This window comes from Magallana gigas, chromosome 7 (genome assembly GCF_963853765.1).
Source record: "Magallana gigas chromosome 7, xbMagGiga1.1, whole genome shotgun sequence".
NCBI classification, from domain to species: Eukaryota; Metazoa; Mollusca; class Bivalvia; order Ostreida; family Ostreidae; genus Magallana; species Magallana gigas.
This window is the reverse complement of record NC_088859.1, coordinates 10,550,519-10,561,658: the sequence shown is the minus strand read 5'-3', so window position 1 is coordinate 10,561,658 and position 11,140 is coordinate 10,550,519.

The following is an 11,140-nucleotide window of genomic DNA, read 5'->3' as shown; positions in this document are numbered from 1 at the left end:
AATAACTGGATTGGTGTCCATTCATACAACAAGACCCCTGGAACTTGTTTGTATTGATTTTCTTACTCTGGAGAAGTCAAAAGGTGGGTATGAAAATATACTTGTAATAACAGACCACTTTACGAGATACGCAATGGCTGTTCCGACCAGGAATCAACTGGCATCAACAACAGCAAAGGTACTGTATGAGCAATTTATCTGCCACTATAGTTTCCCAGAGCGTATACATTCCGACCAAGGGAGAAACTTTGAGAGTAGTGTTATTAGGGAGCTCTGCAAGATTGCCGGAGTAAAGAAGAGTAGAACGACGCCGTATCACCCAATGGGTAACGGTCAGGTAGAAAGATTTAATCAGACGCTTCTCAAAATGATGGGGACACTCGACGATGAGCAGAAGACAGATTGGAAAACTTACGTTTTACCATTAGTTCACGCTTATAACGCGACGAAGCACGAGACTACAGGCTTTTCCCCGCACTACCTTATGTTTGGTTGGAATCCACGATTAGCCATCGATGCCTATCTTGGATTAGAGGATTCACAAGAAAAGGTAAGAAGTAGAGAAAACTATGCCCAGAAGTTAAAGAAACGATTACACTACGCTTACAAGATGGCAAGGGGTAACATCGGAAGGAACTCGAACAGGTATAAAGAGAATTATGATCACGGTGTTAGGTTTGAGAAACTAGATATTGGTGATCGAGTGTTAGTAAAAATGTTAGTGTTTTCAGGCAAAGCTAAACCCTCAGATAAGTGGGAGAGAGACCCGTATGTTGTAGTAGAACAGCCTGTTTCAAACATTCCAGTTTATAGAGTCAAAAATGAGGTGTCTGGGAAAATAAGAACGTTACATAGAAATCTTTTATTGCCTTTTATGTGCATAACTGAATCTTGTAGTTCAAATATAGAGTCAACTGAGAAGATGCCAAGACCAGAGCAAAAAGAATCAACAGAGAAATCAGATATTTCAGAATCAGAATCCAGTGATGAAGGAACTATCATTAGAAAAAGGAAAGGTAAAACTAAACGAAATTTGAGTATTTCAGAAAGAAAATCAACGGCAGATTCATATGATAGTTCTCGGCAGTACTCCACAATGGGATCATCTCATTCAACTGGTCGGTCATCTATCACAAGAAATTCAACAACAACGTTTGAATCACCAACACCGGAAATAACGGAACCAAGGAGGTCTGAAAGGGAAACACCCAGAAAGGTATGGTACCTGGGTATCTCCCCAACAAACCCAGGTCTGGTATGTATGACAAGGAGAGAATGTCACAGGTAGATTAGTGGAATTCTGCAGACAGAATAGAGAAATTCTGCAGACAGAATCGCATATTGTGTTGTATTTTAATTACATATTTTCCTGAATATTTGTTTTTAATTTTGTAATATAAGTAGAATGTGGTATGATTATTTTAGTGTTGATAAGATGATTTAGTTAGATTTTGTCGATAGAATATGTCATAGACGGTAGAACATGATATTATTCTAATATGAATAATATATATTTTAAATATTTAGTAACAGTATTAAGTTATATGATTTGGAGAGGTTATTATTCTTTTCAGTATTCTCCCTTAAGAAATGTCAGGAGACATTTTATTTAAGTGGGGGAGAATGTCACAGGGATACAATTGAATATAATTTAGTATTTAGTAATTCATTTATTTACTCATTCATTCATCCATACATTTCATTATTAACTCATTCATAGTTTACTCGTTTTTGACTGATATTCGTGTTCTGTCACGTGATTGTGTTATTTTGGGTTGTGATTTACCAAATACGGTAATTACTACTGTATGTCTATATTTGGTAGTGGAAAAACAGGTTTTCATGGGTGTGTATGGTCAGTGCGCAAGTGTGAGTGATAACACTTAATTTATAATGCTTTGCACCATGATTTTAGAACATAACTTGTTTGCCAGCAGACAGAGACAGTTTTACAACTGGTCTGATTTAATAGTTTGAGATTGTCACTAGTTTCAAACTATTACTATTAAGTTTTACTGAAGGCGAATTTGGTGAGAAATACTTTCTTTAATTGTTTTTATCTTAAAATTAAAATATCTAAATATTATAAAAATGTATGCGTCAATTGTATGAGTGTTTTCATTTCAGGTCACCTTCTTTTCATCATTATTATTCACGAATGCCATAATAAAGTAATGTTGGAAACTGGACCATCCTTTTATTTATTTATTTTGTACGAGGAATAACGACCCCGTGACATAAACTAGACCCTTGAGATGATAAATATACCGGTATAGATACATCGACAAAGAAAGTGTATATTTGCATTGATATTAATCAAGCATTGCGTGGGTAATGCCAATATTATTTGAAGGCAAACATGTAATGAAAAATATGACCTAGATATATATAAAGATGAGACATTACTTTTCTTACTTTGCTACACTAAAATGTCAGGAGCAACGTAAGTACTGGATAGCAGAAAACCAGCAGTTATCTCTCAACATTATATAACGGCTCTCTGGAATATTTGGTGAAAAGTAAAACAAATGTTTAATATAATTTTGGAAATGGTTTTTTGAAAATATGTTAAAACCATGTGTTATTTGGTACTTAATAATTATAAATGATATAATTTCAAACCGACAAAAACGTTTCAATATGTATGATCGATATATTAGCAATACTTAACGTTTTAACGAGATCTAAATTTTCTTTTTAACAAAATATCACTCAACAACAAGAAGATACACTGTATTTGTTGATTTTTTGACGCATGCATTACTGTTTCCTTCCGGTAATATTTTGTTTTGAAAAAAAAAATAATCTTGCCAATAATTTTTTTAGGCAAAGACTATTGTCAGTCTGCTGCTTACATTATCTGTAAGTGTATTATTGCTAGAATCCTTTGATTTCCACAAAAACACACGTTTGTTTATCACATACATAAAAAAATTTTCCCGGAATTTCGGGAATAGAGCAATAACATTTAAGAACAAAGCAGCTAACTTCGGATAGGGGTAAAAAATATATAGTCTCACAGTCATACATGTAAGTTTATGAAATAAAAGCGACACAGGCATTGATTTACTATTGCATTTTTTGAATTTGCTGTTCCATATTATTGTTTGTACACATAAAGTAAACTTATATTTAAACACTGTTTATGCGTTTTAAGCAGTTTACATCCAATAGAAAGCTAAAAAAGAACTGAAAGTTGCAGTTTATTAGAGTAAATTACAAATCTTACAACCAAACTTTTACTGCTTATTAATAATTTAATCTTCTGAGAAACCCTGTGGACCTCAAAGGGTTTGATAACGTGACCAACTAAGTTTATATCCGGGTGAACATTTTATCATGCTGTTTATTTCTTAATTATTAACATAACCAAGTCCGTGCAGTTTGTGAGACCTGGGTAAAAAAAAAACAAATTTATTCCCCTTTTCCAAAAAGCCATAGTGGATTTTCTCAATTTGACACTAGAAACTAATGTCACACGAATCCTGAGAGTAAACCTACTCTTAAAATTTCCTTGTTTTCTTTAATAATTATATTCTGAATTCAACCAATGTTGAATCATTCACTTAATGTGTGGTTCTGTTGTACTCAAAGGTTAGTAGAAAAAACATATTGGAATACGGCATAAGGTATTTTTTTTTCTAGAATTGAGAATAATTTGGAAGTTAGCACACTGTCAGTAAATATATACGAGACAAGCTGTTATTTACCGACGATGCATTTTTTCACTAAATGCTGAACACCCCTCGTAAATATGTATTATTTAAAAACATAATGCATTATTAAAAAACAGAATATGCACAAGAATAAGATATAAATGCATAAAATCCAAAGACCACAAAAGGAATGTTATACGTCGGATACGAAATTCAGGTGTGCAATCGGGTGTAACGAAATCAAGGGGTTTATATACAAGGTACCTGTGTGACGGTGCCTTGTAGCAACCTCTAATGATACAACGTCCACTAATGATATAATGTTGCATTAGTGGTCAGGATGTTGACCACTAATGATATTATTTTGTCATTAACGAACAACCTAACCGTCCGCTAATGATACAATTTCAGATTTATATCATTAGCGGTCAAAAACCGTTACCTCTAATGATATGAAAAAAAATGAGAAATAAGTACCACCTTGACCACTAATGATACACATTTGCACACGTTTTCAATTGCATAAGTGGATGGATTTGCAACCTTTTAATGATATAAGATAATATAATTTAATATATATTTGAGTATACCTGCGCTCTATACTTACGAATGCAAAGTATCAAGGAAAAATGATGATATTTACATTTGGAAAAAAAAATTGCTTAAGTGACGTCATAGATGGACAGGTCAAGGACAATGATGACTAATGCTGAGTCTAATATGTAAGACAACCACTGTATAACGTTGGATAAAGATTTGATTTTGATACGATACTACATAAGAATTGGTTAAAATTTTGGGGGGGCAGTTATTTGATATTTATTTATTTATTTATTTATTTTACTTTGTCTGTTTACTTGAAGATCCAAATTGATAATCATTAATCAAAAAGGACTTGTGCTAAATATTAGTCAATTTAGTTAAAGAAAGTTTGAAGAAAAGCAATTTTACGATATTAAAAAATTATTGTTAAACTTTTAGCGGGATTTTATTAGCATAAAAAGGTCCAATTCATAAGACTATTTGCTATTGTGGTCTGTAGCACAATTGAATTACTAATCTGTTGTTAAGTTGAATATGTGGGTTTGTTAATTATATATTAGAACAAAAAACAATATTAATTAAAGTTGGCTGAATTAAAACTACTTCAACAATATTGATTATGTCGGTATAACAAAGAATGTTAACCCGGGTTAAAAATTGACCCGGGTTTGATAAAATCATATCGTTAGTGGTCAACACCCCGACCACTAATGCATTATTATAACATTAGTAGACGGTTTATTATTAGAGGTTGCTATATACCACGTTTTCAGTCTAATGAAAATTAAAAAATTGAAGTCGGAAAAATCAACCTTTGAAATGTCAAATTACCCAAGACGGCAAATATAGCGGATAGTATGAAAGAGTTAAAGATTTGAAACAGAAAGTTTTAAGTACACACATGTGCAATTAAACTGTGAAGAGCAAGTTACACTTCTATTCAAAGACAGTTCAAAACTCTGAAGTCGGAGTCAATTGTCAACAGGGTCAGTTTTCAACGTGTCGATGTCATTAGAAATTTGAAAAATATTTTTCAAGCTGTTGGAAACTGACCCCAGGTATAATTTCACGACTTTTGATCTCAGTTTTCAACGTAAGAACCCCCCCCCCCCTCCCCTCCTTAATCAATAATCAAAGTTGAAAAATGAAACGCGGGTCAATTTTTAACTCGGGTTAATATTCTATGTTACAACGACATGATCCCTATTGTTTAAGTAGTTTTAATTCAACCAAATTTAATTGATATTCTTTGTTGTTCTAATCTATAATTAACAAACTTATAGAAAGAAAGAAAGAAAGAAAGAAAGATAGATAGATAGATAGATAGATAGATAGATAGATAGATAGATAGAACCTTTTATCATGTTATATCATAGAAGGTTTCAAATCCATGCACTAATGCAATTGAAAACGTGTGCAAATGTGTATCATTAGTGGTCAAGGTAGTACTTATTTCTCATTTTTTCCCCATATCATTAGAGGTTAAGGTTCTTGACCGCTAATGATATAAATCTGAAATTATATCATTAGCGGACGGTTAGGTTGTTCTTTAATGATAAAATTATATCATAAGTGGTCAACATCCTGACCACTAATGCAACATTATATCATTAGTGGACGTTGTATCATTAGAGGTTGCTACAATGCCTATTTACGAGTGGTGTTTAGCTTTAAGAAAGAAAACAAGTTGTGTGCTCAAAAATACAGATTCGCAATGCTGCAAGTACGACAATCTATTGGCTACATGTTTAAGTACAACCTCTTCATGGTACTTAGCACAGTAACATATTGTAACCACGTCTATGATGTTAGCGTCAGCTACCATCAATCAACACAACAAGGCACTTCATGTACGTCTGGCCAAGCAGTAACACACACTTATTGACGGCGAAAAAGAATTCATGCTACGCCAAACTTTTTACACGGAGTGTTGAAAATCATACCTTTGTCGTTCAGAGTTTACACAAGTTAGACATGAACTGTTTACTGACGAGAAAGCTTTGCATGCGATGAATAGTAACGCACTCTCATATATTCACTACGATCTGTAGAGATCACAATACATAGCATATTTGTTCTCTTATACATACATTTATAAAAAACCGTACAGCAAACAAACACTGCTATAAAGCTAAATTGTTTATATGAACAGCACTGAAAAGAGATTTTAACTGTGGGTAAAATAAAGCTTTTGAATGGTTTTTATAGGTTAATTGTATCTTAGTAGAAGCATGATAAATCAACCTTTTTCCACTACTTTTTAAAAATAGTGTTGATATATATTGTACTACTGACATGTTCTTTTTTTGTAATCTTTAACCATAGTTAAAAATACATCTAGTTCATTGTTTGTGTCTCTGGTAAGTTATCATGTTGCATGATATATCGCTTGACAGAATCAAAATAATTATGTTTCCCTATTCGAATCTTCGAATCTTCTCTGCAAGTTTCTTTAGTTTCAGAATCAATTTAATGGGTTTAGTTTATTGAAATTAAAGAAGATATTTGAACCGTAGTTTTAGTGAATTTCAATCATAAACATCTAACAATCAAAGTGTCCTCAAATAATGTAATACAGAAGTACTAGACTCCGAAAAACTTGCTAAAACCTTAATCTATTGTCCTGATAATTGTGATTACATAACGTGCATGGAAGATATTTTATTTTTCTGACATGTATGAGAAACATGGTACTATAACTCGAAAAAAAGATTTTTTGTTGGGTTATCAGTCTACAATGGTGTATAAAGAATAACTGGAGTCAGAGTCTAACTATTAGGGTATTGTCTGTTTTGCCATTCTCATTAAAGATAAGCTTACATTTTGATGTCAATGTTTGATTTTATTAATTTTAATTTAAATAAAAGGAATTGTTGAGGACGTCATCACTGTAATATTAGCGTCGTCATGGACATCATTATTGATACAACTGTACTAATGATTCAATTCATAACTGACACAGATGTTCACAATTTATCTGTCTTGCTATTCACGCAAATGAGTACCTTTTTTTAACTCCAAAAGTTAAGTACAGATCTTTATTAATTGTACATTTAATAAAACGTTTTCCGTTAGGAATAAAGTACGTATCATTATTAACGAGTTTAATGTTTAATGTACCATGTATACAGAAATCAGCTAAAACGACAATAATTTAAATTAAGTTGAAATGCTATCAAATCCTAAACCAACCTTGAATGCATTTTTTATGATTTTATCCTCAATTAACTAATTAAAACATAGATGTAGAGTTTATAAGTTGGTGTAAAAATCTAATGATCCAGTGCGGTTTGAAAAGTAGAACGAAATAAAATGAACTGATATTTTGGTTACATAATAAGTTGCACAGCTTGAAAAGCCATTATTCACTTGATAAGACAGTTTAATATTTCTGGATGTTGAATTAGTTGTTCAACCTTTATACTTTGAAAAAAGTTTACTTTTATCGTAATATACATCAAATATCATAGTTTATTACAGCTAGGTCAAACATATAACTGATAACCTATTTTGTCCCTCCCTCTTTGTGCAAGTCTTTAACATTAGGGAGGAGACGAATAGATTTCGATCCTTCCGATGGCATTCATATGAAAAAAAAGATCATACAGTCATCACAATAGAAGATTTGTTTCATAACATAAATCTTGTCTATTATACGCTGAACAGAACAGATTCCACCATAATCTCTTTCGTCGATTTTATTCAAAATAACATAAGCATACTCTCCCTTCGGCAAGCTATACTTTATCTTATTCAGTAACGAATTATATTGTTAATATAGCGATGGGGTGAAGCAGAGGTTATGCACATGCATTCTTACTTTTTTTTGGAACCTCTATTCTAAAAAGAAATGCATCTAGTGCGAGGATCTTTTTTTATGACTCTTGTTATTTTATTACCTGTAATTTATTTTTATGAAATTCAAGAATAACATTAGCATCCATTTATCGTAATGGCAATTTTATGCATGGGATAATGTATCGTTTCTTATAAAATGACCATCGCAAATTATCATAAAATAGCATTTTTTCTATTTTTTCCCTCATATTATATGTTTTGTTCACTCCATAAATCAAAAATAATCTTTATCTTCTATCTTACTTATTTTATTTATACTTTATTCTTAAATATATCATATTTTTGATGAAAATAATTCAAGAACTAAATTTATTGATTTTAGCTCTACTTTTGTATTGATCCTTAAATAGTTTGTATTCAAAATGATCCAAAATATATCAGTATTAATTCAGAGCTTATACATTAAAATGATTAACAATTTTTAATGATTTTAACTGAATATTCATTAAGATCTTAATTTTCACCATATTTAAAGTATAAGTTGGATAGATAAATTGTTAAACAATTTGTTGCTTAACATGTGCATTTTGTTATAAATTTTACTTTAATACATATAATGCTAATACATTTTTACGATACATTATTAGGGTCTTCCGTTGGAAACGGAAGACCCTTTTGTTTTCTGCGGATTCTTTTCCATTATTAAGGTCTTCCGTCTTCAGCGGAAGACTTTATTGTTTTTCAACGGGTTCTCATACTTATATATTATTATTAAGGTCTTCCGTTTCTAACGGAAGACCTTATTGTTATTGCTTGGTTTCTTTTTCCCTTTTATTACATTTTTTACTTACTTTTTTTTTGTACAAGCGATTTCTTGAAAATGACTCAACCGATTTTTGTGAAAATTTCAGATGTTGTAGATATTGATTAAAACCACATATATAATTTTTTATTTTAATAATGTCACTTCCGTTCGGGAGATATTGACGTTTTAGCGATTTTTAGAGGGTCGGTTTGTCCTGCTGTCTCCTCCAAAACGAAAAAAGATATTGAATTTAAACTTTTAGGGATTGTAGACGAAAGATTGTAGATATGTTTAAAGGCATTTAAGGTTGTCTGGCTTCAAAGGCATCGAAGCTCGCCTGGACCCGAAAATCGAGTTTGAAAAAACGACGTGATTTTGAATGGTTTTCGTTCTTTATCTCCTTTCCTGAAAATATTTTAACCTAACACATAGAACAAATGAAATGTATATTTACAAGAGCTTTCGTTTGATATGAAGAAAAAGGGACTGGCCCTTCAATTTAGGGGCCAAAAGTGCTCTAAAGTCTTTCTTCCATAACACTTTACTGAGAAATATTTTGTAATATGTTTAAGAAGCAAGATTGTTCATCTTTCAATTATAAAACTATTCATCATAAAATTTTTATCATGCGTTACGTAATTAGGGGTTTTAAGGGGCCAAAAGTCCAAAACTTCGATCAATTATATCTCAAAAAGGACAAATATTTTGAAAAGCAATATAGAATAAAAGTTGCTTAGAATGATGTTTTAAACAACATTCAATCATAAAAGTTTCGTTATCTGGCCCCAATAAGGAATCGGGGTCGGCCCCTAATACGTCCTATCCCAGATAACACAAAAACGGCAACGAATTTCTAAACACTTGTTGAATAAAACATGTTTAATATCAAAAGACCTTTCATATGATGGCAAGAAAAAGGGGCTAGTTCTACAATTTAGGGACCAAAAGGGCTCTTAAGTCTTTCTTCCATAGCACTTTACTGAGAAATATTTTGAAAAGCAATATTGAATAATAAATGATTAAAATGATGCGCTTGTCAATATTCAAGCATCAAAATTTTGTCCTATGGCCCCAATAAGGAGATAAGGGGTCAGCCCCTAAAACGTTCTTTACAAAATAGCTCAAAAACGGCAAAGAATTTCTAAACACTTGTTGAACAAGTATGTTTAATATCAAAAGACCTATCTATTTATTTTAAAGGCTCTGAAATCTTTCTTTTATAGCACTTTACCGAAAAATATTTTGATATATGTTTACGAAGCAAGAATGTTCATCTCACATTTATTTAACAATACATTATAATTATTTTACCAAGTGTTCCATAATTAGGGTTTTTTAGGGGTTTTAAGGGGCCAGAAGTCCAAAGCTTTGACAACATATCTCAAACAGAACAGATATTTTAAAAAGCATCATTTTGAAAATCAATATAGAATAAAAATGCTGAGAATGATGTTCCTAACAATATTTACCCATCATTTTTTTTGTTGTCGCCCCGATAAGGAGATAAAGGGTCAAATATCAAAGTCAAGGTCATATAAACTTCAAAAAATCGCACGGAAGACCTCCTCGTTTCTCGCAACGAGATCGTCTCTAGTTACTTTTCTTCTTGGTAGACACCCTTAATTTCTCAATCGATTTTTATGATTTTTACAGGGATGATGTAATTGGTAAATTTCTCTTTGCATCCCAGTTCCTGTCTGAAAATTCACTTCCGCTTCTGAATTTTCTCCCTTTTTCATGTATTTTGGAACATGATATTGTCCACGCTTCTCCTCATAAAATATTATAGTTAGAGACTTGAAATTTATATGCAAGATAGAGTGGTTTTAGTAGATTTGCTAGCTTGTTTAAGATTTGACCAGAAGTCATTATCCGTGAAGCTCGCCTGGACCTGAAAATGTTGAAGTTAATTTTTTTTGACAATTTTTGGGAAATTTGAGATTTGATCAAGAATATCTTTATTCTCATGAATATTTTGTTAACACATGTAGAGTATCAAAAGTTTATCTATACAAGAGCTTTCAACTGACACCAAACAAAAGGGACTGATCCCTCATATTAGGGGCCAAGAGGGGTCTGAGGTCTTTTATCTATATCTCTGTAATAAGAAATATTTTGAAATGCATTATAGAAGCAAAAATGTTTATCTTTCAGTCATTTATCTGTTAATGTTTAAAGTTACCTGATATGTTACATAATAAGGGGTTTTAGGGGCTAGAAGTCCAATTTTTGGATCATTAATATCTTAAGAGGAGAAATATTTTGAAAAGCATTATAGAAGAGAGAATACGCAAAATAACATTAGTAATAATGTTTAACCATCAAAGTTTCGTTTAAT